Source organism: Sciurus carolinensis, chromosome 7 (assembly GCF_902686445.1).
Source record: "Sciurus carolinensis chromosome 7, mSciCar1.2, whole genome shotgun sequence".
Taxonomy (NCBI): Eukaryota; Metazoa; Chordata; class Mammalia; order Rodentia; family Sciuridae; genus Sciurus; species Sciurus carolinensis.
In genome coordinates this window covers 47,498,269-47,509,319 of record NC_062219.1, presented here as the reverse complement: position 1 = coordinate 47,509,319, position 11,051 = coordinate 47,498,269, and the positions used below count along the sequence as shown (strand labels likewise).

At 36.0% G+C, this 11,051-nt stretch overlaps 1 protein-coding gene across 2 annotated transcripts in view; it reads right to left on the bottom strand.

Moving 5' to 3' along the window:
- Positions 1-11,051, bottom strand: part of Trappc3l (trafficking protein particle complex subunit 3L) — a 67,882-nt gene that overhangs the window by 54,713 nt on the left and 2,118 nt on the right. For both annotated transcript variants that reach the window (XM_047557626.1, XM_047557627.1), the window contains one exon: positions 597-661. The gene's annotated coding sequence lies outside the window, so the exon portion shown is untranslated. The remainder of the gene's footprint in view (positions 1-596; positions 662-11,051) is intronic.

Sequence of the window (11,051 nt, the reverse complement as noted above, 5' to 3'; positions counted from 1 at the left end):
CTGTTTTTTTTTTTTTAATTCACTGATGGTCTGGTGATGCCTACAGTGTCATATTGATCTAATAAAAAACAATATGGAATTTTAAGTCACATCAAATTCGCTTCTTCGTTTGTTATTTGCTGCTTGTGAAAATTAATATTTCTGAGTGGCATTTTTTCATCTTCACATGGTAGTTACCTCATTCAGCCGTTGTGAAGACTAAATGTGATAACATCAGCAAGGTGTTTACTGCAGTACCTTTCATAGTGTAGGTGTTAATAAATTTCACTTTTTCCCTTTTCCTTTTAACTCCATGTCTTCTATCATTGTTTTCCCTCCGTCTAATTTCTGACTTTCTCTATTTCTACCTTTATATAATATCCAGGAACTTTCCACTGCCTCTTCCCCTTTCTTAAAATCTGAATCTCTGACCTTTTGGGAAAAAGGATAAAATGCCCTTCCTAAACTAGTAACGTGTGGGTTTGGAGTCATCCTGCCATAATCTGGGGGAAACGATGCCTTATGGTATCATCATTAGTATCATACTGTCATTTGTAACATACTGCATATTGGGAACATTTTATGACCACTACAGAGGATTAGTCTAGAAAACTTACTGTGTTCCATTACAGGTGTCCCATCTGTGCTTTTCTTCATCAAATCGCACCTTTGCACTGAAAATCTGTTTGGGGAACCAAGAATATAGTTTGTTCTTGTTTATCCATTACTAGAACCTCAAAGGGAAAAATACCTGCTGACCTTCCTCTGCCTGCCTTTGCTATGTGACTTCTAGTATTTGACAATTTTCTAATTTGTGTTTTTTAATAATATTTTTATTAGTGTATTATACATGATAATGGGATTCATTATGCCCATATTTATATATGCACACAAGATAATTTGATCAATCTCATTTCCCTTTCCCTCCTCCTCCCTCCCCTGATCTGCTCACTCTACTGATCTCCCTATTATTATAATTATTATCATTATTATTGCTTTAATTTGTGCATTTTAATTATATATAAACATATATACATATAAATATATATAAAAGCAGAACTCATTTTAGTATGTTCACATATGAACATAGCATAATTAGATTTTGTTCCCCCAGCACTTCCCCATTCCCATGCCCTCTCTTCCTTCCTTCCTCTGGATTCTCTTCATCTACTCTATTGGTTTCCCTTTGTTTTTTGTGTGAACCATCCCCCCACACTTTTTAAAAATTCCTAGTTTTTTTTTCCCCCTCTTTTTCTAGATTCCACATAAGAGGAAAAAATTTTCCCTTTGATTTTATGAGTCTGACTTATTTCACTTAGCACGATGTTCTCCAGTCCCCTCCATTTACCAGAAAATGACATAGTTTCATTTTTCTTTGTGGTTGAATACTCCATTGTGTATATATATACTACATTTTCTTCATTCATCTGTTGATGGGCATCTGGGCTGGTTCCATAACTTGGCTACTGTGAATCGTGCTGCTGTAAACCTTGGTGTGCATGTATCCCTATAGTATGCTGATTTTAGTTGTTCTGGATAAAACCAAGGAGTGAGGTAGTTGGGTCATGATTTTTTCTTATGTATAGTGTCTCATGTCTGTTTTTTCCATGTTTACTGAAGCAACTGGCTCATTGGCTAAAACGAGCAATCTGATGGCTTTCATTATTCATTTCCTTAGCCAAAACAATGATCTCTTACTGTCAGTAGACCAAACTACCAATGGTCAACTTCACTTTGAAGATTCACGTTCAAGGAGAATAAATAGCTTGATTATCTAAGATGCAATCAATTTCTTATAATTTATTTTTATACAATTATGGAGGATTCTATTTTGTGTCCAATTCTGGGTCCTTCAATTTAATAAGTAAAATGAATTTTTAAGGAAACAAAATGTTTTCAGGTTTCCCCTGCAGCAAAAGACTGTTCAGTGTAATATTTGCAATCACTGATGTCTTGTGCTGTCCTAATCATTGCTTATTAGTTATTTAGCCTGTGCACGTCAGCTCATCTCTCTATCCTTTCACTGTTTCATCTGTAAAATAAGGATAATGATGTCCTCTCTTCTGGAAGGCAAGGAACTGAACACATTCCTGAAATCCTTTCTAAATTTAATAAAACTTTAATATTTATGTTTATAGGTATACAGGTCAATATGTACACATCCTTCTGAAATGGTAGTAGGCCCAGGTTGCTTCTTCTGGAAGAAAAATATCACCGAGTTGGATTTTGAGCTTTCTTTAAGACAGATACTGACACTCTACTTTTAAAGAATGTAATGTATTTGACTTTTCGCACATGGCTAGGAAAGTTCTTCTATCTTATCAACTAACCATATACTCAGTAATATTGCAAGAAGGACATGAAAAACAAAGTGTGTTGTGGAAAGCAACTAGAATTCTAGTTCCTTTTGCTTCATCAGATGGCAAATATGGAAAATCTCATTCATTCCATCCTCAAAGTTCTCCTTAAGTTTGAAAATCTATGGCTCTATCTACATGAGAAGTTTTGAAATTCCTCTGTAGTGGGACTTGCTAGTTAAATGAGCCCTTTATACCATGTTCAGAATTAGTTTATTAGTTTCCAGGAACTATAACACAATAAAGACTCTTCAATAAGATATTCAATTAAAAGCAAAATCAAAGAATGTATGAAGTTTTAGCATACATCATCAGAAAGAAGATTAATAGTTGTTTATACCTTAATAACAGGAAACTTTGTTGGCTTCTGAAGCCCTTTCTACTTAAAACTCTTTCAGAGTATGACATATGAAGTTTATATTTTGAGCCAGTTAATCATGATCTTCCACCATAACTTTCTGGTAAAGAAGAATGAGCATCCTTCAGTTCTTCTATATGGCTTCAAAGTATTTTATAGAATCTATATGAACATTTAAAGGGTAGTATACATCCTTGGGATTGCACTGTATATTATCCACTTTAAACGAAAGACTTGAATTCCCAATCATTTTGCTGGTTTTGTTTTTATCTAGAGTATTCTTTTGTCCCACAGTCAGTTAGGTAAATTTTTTTCAGTGAAGAACATGGTACTTAAAAAAAAAAAAAAAAAAAAAAAGAACAGAACATGGTACTTCCTCCACTTTATGCTTAATGGATTTGTGTAATTATGAAACATATAATTAAAATCAATTATGTGCTAATACTACTTAATATTTGCTACCAAGTGCTTTTGGCTACCATATCAGATTTTGTGGCATGACATATAGAGACTTGCTGACTTCTTAACTTCATTTTTGTCAGCTCCTCCATTTCCCCAGCACAATCTAAACTGCATCCTTCCCAGGAACTAAATAAAGTCAATGTGTAGGTATGTTTAACTTAGATTTCTTTGTTTTCCAAAGCTGAATTATATAGCACTATAAATTGTCATCCTCCTTGTTTCTTTCCTTTGTTCTCAATTTCCAACTCCATCTGAAAAAAATCTCATTTGTGTTTGTAATGAGAAATACTAGTGTATTTTACCAAGTATTTAATACACAAAGAGAAAGCATATTAACCCTAAAACTTTGACGTACCATGACTAACCAAAGGCCTTCAGAACTCAAGACTATGTAGGTATTTGCTAACTCAAAACATAATTGTGTTGAGACACAATTTTATCTTCTAAAGTGTCTACCAAAATTAACTCTAGTCAAGGAAGAACAGATAATGGCAGGATAAGGGGAGCAGATAGCTGCTTGAGCTGGGGCAGGGGAGGCACAAATCCATAAAATGTAACCCATGGATATAAGAGCAATAGATAGACCTAAGGGAAGCAAATTTAATTATTTCTGACCAGATTATTTTTCTGTACTAAGCACCAAGCTGATTAAGCTTATCTAGTCTCTGTGCACCAGAAAACTTCAGGAAGAAAACGAATTTCAAGTATGGCTTCCTTTGCTACCACCCAGTGGTCAATAGTGGTGTCTGCACCATCCGTAAGTGGTCATAACAGGTTGAGCATCTAAAAGTTTTTGAGAGCCAACATGATGGATTAGGGACATTAAGCCAGTAAAATATATGCAGTGTTCCAAAATCTGAGAAAATATCTGGTATCTGAAATACTTCTCGTCCCAAACATTTTTCATAAGGGGTACTTAACCTGTAGTAGTAAAAATAATTTATAGTGCTCACTATATGCTCCTTTTTAAAAAGAAGCTACTTATAACAAAGAAGCAAATAGAGTCCATATATCAGAAAATAACTTGCTGGAATGACATTAAATAACATAGGGAATATGAAAGAGTTTTTAAAGTCCTGTACAAATGAAACACTTTCCTACTTACATGATTTTACTAGGTAACTGGTGAATCATGAGTCATAATTGGAATCCAAGCTTACATAACCACAACAAAATAAGTTTCCCCCATTTTATTAATGAGGTAATTAAGATGCAGAGAAATCAATGTACCCAAGATCATTTACCTGTAAGTGATGAAGCCCAAATCTAGCCCCAGTGCGCTGACTTCTGACCCTGTCACTCCATAGCACTGTGCTAAAATGTGGCAAAGAGGCACTTAATCAACTTTTCAGGGCCTTGTAGTGTTGGGAGTATTTCCCTTATAGTCCTATCAATCAATAAATCAATCATCCTGAACTCCAACAAGTTCATGCCATAGCACATTTTGGTCCCTCTTTCCACCTCTACTCCTGCATACATAAAGCCTAAACCTCAAGTCACTGTGCTTCTTACGAAGTGACTTGTCTACTCTCACTGGGACCATGAACTTTGGACCTGATCTACTCAACAGTCAGCAGCACTGATTCTATTAACTTCAGAGGAACTTCATGCCTGCCCTGGTTTCTCAGATGTCCTCTTTCTTATGTTGGGCCTGAGCAGGACAACACTATATTGGTGTGAATATATTTTCAGTAAGTCATAGAAATGAAGGGTCAAAATGTGGTTCAGGAAAACAGTCTCCGTTACTCTTTGGTCTTGTACAAGTCAGTCTCTTTGGAACTTTAATTTCCCTATGAATGAATAAGGGAGCATATTAAATTGTGGGAGCGAGTGATTAAAGTGTTTGAATCACAGATCTTTTTGAGGAGTCATTCTGGTTTACAGTTATTTTGACAAAATATTTAGCAAAACTGCATATACACAGACACAAGTTCACATACCTCAGAGTTTAAAATACTGTGCAGCTAAACAACGGCCACTCAAAGATGTCCACATCCTAAGTTCTTGGATGATATTATCCCAGTGTAATCAGGAAGGTCTTTATAAGAGGGTATAGAAAGAATCAGTCAGGGAGAAAGAAAAGTGACAACAGAAGGGTGTTAAGAAGTGTCAGAGTGAAGCAGTTTGAGAAATCAATCACTGAAGGCTTTGAGGGTACAGTGAATCATGAGCTAAAGAATGTGGGTAGATCCTAGAAATGAAGAGGCAAATAAGTGGACTTCCTCATGTGCTTGCAGAAGGAACACAGCCCTGGTGATACCTAGAGTTTAGCCCACTGAGACCTGTGCCAGAACAGTAAGAGCCATATATTGTTGTACAGTTTGAGAACTATAAGATAATAAATTTGCATTGTTTTAAGCCACTAGGTTTGTAGTTATTTGTTATAGTGGTGATAGGAAAGTAATACACATACTGATGTGTTATGGTAGTTTACGAATCCAGAAGCCTGTGCAAAAATGACACCCTCTGAATTAAGAAATTTCAAGGTCATTTGTAGCACAAGTATCCTAAGATTCTATTATGTGTTGATGCTCTTTCCTAGGTACAACTGTTGTTCCTAATTAAAACAAATATTTTCATTAAAAATACAATGTGTTCTAATATTTTAAGGTGTTCTAAAGTACAGAAAGAATAGTTGACTATAAACTTTATTTGTATTTATAGCTGTTCCACCTTAAGTTATAATAAAAGACCTAAATCTATTTTTCTTCTGTAGTTACCAGTTAGTGGGCATCAACAGAACTGTATGCTAAACAGTATTTCATAACGTAGACTATTTCAGTATTTGAAAATGTGAGAAAGCAAATGACAAAGCAAAAATAAAACAAAAAACCAAAAATCCATAATAATTTGTAATAAAGGAATCTGGATCTCTGTGGCGCTTATTGATTGTATAAATTTCATAATCACGAGTAGTTGGTCTTTTCCTACCATTCTTTAATGTTGAGATTAATTTGAATTTGAGAAAACCATTTGCAAAATAAGCATCATTAGTCCAGTAATGACTTAACAGATATTATGAAATCCTACAAGACAGTCTTGCATCTTGTGGAGAAGATAAAGGCAAAAGCAAGAAAAAATATCCAGATTCTTACAGTTAGAATAATTGTGTTCAATTCAGTACTTCTCGCCATCAGGGCACCTGCCTTTGGGTTCCTTCTCTGAAATGTTCTGGGAACCGCTGGGGCTGGGCGCCAGAAGGAAGCATCGCTTGGGTTCTTTTAGTCCCTTCCTGGTGATCTAGGCTCTACTCCACAGGTGTGGCGAGCCCTGGGTGTTCGATCCCAAGTGCCAATCTCCACCTATCTCTCCAGAGCCTGCAGGGTGGTTAGAGGGGTCACATGACACAGTGTTCTTCGGTTGATCAAGGACATTCCTTACAAGGGAATGGAACTGCTCACCTAGCGCCGCCCTGAGGCGGCTTGCCTTTCCTCCCACCTGATGGCCACAGGTGGAAGGCGGGGTGCAGTCTACACTAAAGTTTCTATTCTAGGGATGCAGTGACTATGGCCTAAAGACATCAAGAAAAAGACAAGGTTGGAAGGTGTGTGGTGAATTTAGCTGACCAGAAAACTGAGTTAGATCTTACTTTGCCTGTCTTCAGGAAGACATTCTTGGAGAAAATAATTGGAAGCCAGTATTCAGGAGAAAACCTGATGGGGTTTAATGACCAGCATTACATTAATGATACTAGGATACTGCAGAGGCAAAAACTACAACTATTTGAATATAAATGACAAGTCATAGCATCATGTGTAATAAGACCACTATTTTTCTTTTAAATTGTGATGAGAGATAAGAAATCAGACAGGAGGGGTGCATTTGCAAATAAAGAACATGAAGAGATGGTTTTAGCCTCAACAAGATTTTAAATGTGCACTATGGAGAATTCTCAGTGATTAAACAATAAACAAATATGTACTTTGCTTTGTTATATTCTATATCTTCATCAGTAAGTCTGTTATATCTTACATGGGCCTATGAATTGTCTTAAAATATAGTTTCAATATAATTAAATATGTTTTAAACAGACGGGGAGCCAAGGTCCATTTTGCCAAATGTAGAGTATGTCAATTGCTAAACAGCGAATTTTGCAATAATTTATTTGCAAGATAGCTAAGTGTGGAGACAGGAGACCCAAGTCTCAAATCGACCTCCAAAGGACAGGGTTTGGGGGTATTCATGAGATAAAAAAGTTGGGTATTTAAGTGTGTGGAAAGGTGATTGGAGATGAAATACTGGGGATCTGTACATGTGCAATCAAGTCTTCATAGGACATCTGTTCAGAAATTAGTGGCATTAGAATGATCTGAGGATGAAGTTTTTGGCCCCAATATCAAAAAGGTCATCCACTGGACATGTGCAGTCTCAAATGAAGAGTTGGTGGTTTTAACAAGGATGATCTTTAAGTCCCTGAAAAGTAACCTAGATAACCATTATCATGACCTGTACATCAGAGATGCAATCTATAGCAAACCTAGTGGGAGATCAATCATATATTGCTCAGTTGTGTGATCTCCCAAATTGGTGATGTTTAAAATCAACTAAAATCAAGTAATAAAATCAAGTAAAGCTGAAGCTAGGTTTTCCCTCCAAACATTTGCCATCTAGATCTTCCACACCTTACGGGCAACCCGACTCACCCCTTCACTTTTATTACAGGAAGTCAAAGAATTAATTACTTGAATTTTAATTTTCATTTTAACTCTTAAGTTCATTTTCCTTCTATACATTTTAAGACATTTGCTTTGCATTTCAGTAGCCCTATCTTCTTCAGTACCTCTTTTGCTCCTTTGATTTTTTCTCCATTCCCACCTAGTCCCTTTTATATCCAAAGCATAAAGAGGGGTGTATGTATAGTAATAATAATACAATGATGGATGATGACAGCAAAGATAAAAATTACCAAAGTGTTCTAGGTGGAATAAAAGAAAATGTACAAATTTTATTTCTTGTCTGCTCACCTGTTCTTATGTGCAAGGTCACATTGAAAATATAGTTCACACAAAACTATTGTGGTCCTTGCTTTATTTTTGCCCAGAATTGAGGTCCCCCTCTGTTATATGGTTCAAGAGCATTATCATGAGGCTACAAGAAGATTATCAACTCCACCCTAAAGTATTACTCCTTTTGGTTGTGGGGCCTTGGGTCAAAGAAATTAACTGCTGACTTTGAAAGTTGGTTCCATACAACTAGCTCCAAAATGAGCAAGATCTTGAGGAATTATAGGTTTCTTACTTCTAGATACTTGGAAATCATGTTACACAAAGCCTTTATCTTATAGATGGGGAAGGTGAGACCCAGCGATGTGGGTCTTACCTTACCCAAATTCATCTGTTAAAGTAATTGCAAAGATCCATAACTGGGTTTTATAATCCCTGGTCCAGTGCTTTATACCCTATCATTACCACTCCATTGGGCTTATTCATTCAGAGAGTATATACTTTTCTGAGTGACTACTCTGCTTTGGGTACTGGTATATGTGCTAAAATATATCAGTAAATAAAGATTTCTGCCTTTGAGGAAAGACTAGAAGTGAGTCATCTCTGAGGAAAGACTAGAAGTGAGGAGATGACTCATGTGGTTATAGAAGGAACATTAGTCCAGACAATGGGAACAGTGAGTACAAAGACCTTTGGAGGAGAGACAATCTTGCATGTCTGAGCAACAGCAAAAAGGCTAGTATGGCTGAACAGAAGAGTCTGTAATAGGAGGTTAAGGTCAGAGAGGAAAGAAGTGCAGGAGAGGATCAGGGAGCCAAATTCTATAGGATCTATACTGTAAAGACATAGGCCTTTAACCTGAGATGGGGGTGAGGTGCAGTTCTGAACAAAGGAGTGATATGACCTCAGACACTAATAGGATCATTCTGGCTGCTGGATTGAGTCAGAGTAGACTGTAAGATAAGGGTGAAAGTGGGAAAATCAGTTGGACTGGAAGTTATTACTGACATTCCCACCTCCAAGGGAGATACATGCAATCACAATTTTACATGGCTGTTTGTATTTATGACAGCTGAACAGTTTTTGAGACACCTGAGTAAATGAAACATCGGCTACATGAATGGTATGAGAATTAAAATTAAGCATTAAAAAAGGAATTCTCAATTCTGAGCTTCTGAGAATGGTATAAGATTGAAAACTCATAGGCACAGGAAAGCAAAAATAAACACCAAAATAATTTTTAAAGACATAATATTAAGAGATAGTAACCGAGTTTGCTTTACCCACACAAGAAACTAAGATGAATCCAAATGACTAAGGTTAATCTCTTAGGGACATTTTTCTTTAGCAATAATAAAGAACAGAGAACAGAAATGCTTTGAGGGATATTATATTTTTCAAATCACTAATAAATAAGTTGTATTTTCTAGTTTATAATATGCTGCCACATACACTTCATGCTATCCAAATGATCCTACAAAGCTTGTAAATGTCTAAGGATGGGCTTCTCACTTCTGGCTTCACATACCATGATGGTCATTCTCACTACACCATTTGCTTATCTGCACAGCTTGAAACACACTTGTTCCATATCATCCTTAATTATAAATTAAAAACAAACACTAAAAGGTCAATTTGCCTTCTGAGAATTTGCCATACTTTCAGATAAGGGTTTCCTGTGCTTTGCAAAGTGTCTCTCTCATTGACAATGAAATGAAAAGATCAACTAAAAATGTTTAATGATGTCCACAGGTAGGTGTGACAAAATAAATATTTGGGGGCATGTTCTTCTTAAGGTTTAGATATGAGGTAACTCCAAAAGAGCATGTGTCAGATAATGCAAGGAAGTTTAGAGGTGAAAGATTGGGTTATGAGAGCCTTAACCCACCTAATCAGTACATTAATACAGTTGAATGGATTAACTTGTTGGTAAGTATAGATAGGTAGGATATGGCTGGAAGAGGTAGGTCACTGGGGGTGTGTCTTTGGGGTATGTATTTCATCGTTTTTTTAAGGTGAGCTCTCTTTCCTTCCTGATTATCATGTTCTGAGCTGTTTTCCTTCTCTATACACTTCTGTCATGTTTTGCCTCAACTCAAGCCCAGAGCAATGGATAAGTTGGTTAGCTGTGGACTTAGACCTCTGAAACCAGGAGCCCCAAGTAAACATTTCCTCTTCTAAAATTGTTCTTAGTCACAGCATCAAAAAAACCATGACTAAAACATTTTTGATTATACTAGGTCTGGAACTCTCTAAGGAAACTATCTCTAGTATTAAAAAACACCATTCTGGGGCATTCTGAAAAATGGAGACTTTACAATGACATGTAACAGGATTGAAAAGGATGCATTACCAAAAATGTTAATAAAATAATCAAATGCAAATTGTCATTCTACTTATTAGATTAAAACTTACACACAATAGCAACTTTCTTTTTCTAATAGATTACATTGGCTGCTTTGCTGCACCTCACTTATTTTGGTAGCTACTTTGTATTATCAATTAGAAAAAAAATTTTACTTTGCATTCTTCTTTGATCCATGGTTCAAAAATGGAATTCTCACCTTTCTTTTCAAACACATGCTGTCTTAGTCACTTGTCATTCTGGTCACCAAAACTTTTTTTTCAGTTCTAGCTAAAAACAATCTTTGACTCTTCTTTTACAACTCATGTCAAATCATAGTTTTATCTTCAAAATATATTCAGAATTTTATCATTACTTCATCACTTTTAATACTGTCACTCTTGTCCAGATGACCATCATCTTCTACATAGGTTAATACCATAACTACTTAACTGTTCTCTATACTTCAGACTTAGTCCTCTTTAAGTTCACTTACAACCATAGAAACTACCGTGGTATATCTAGTCAAATTGTCACTCTTTCAATTAAACATCCTATACAATTTGTAATGACCATCCTCTTCCCCACAGTTCACTGTGCTCTCTCCA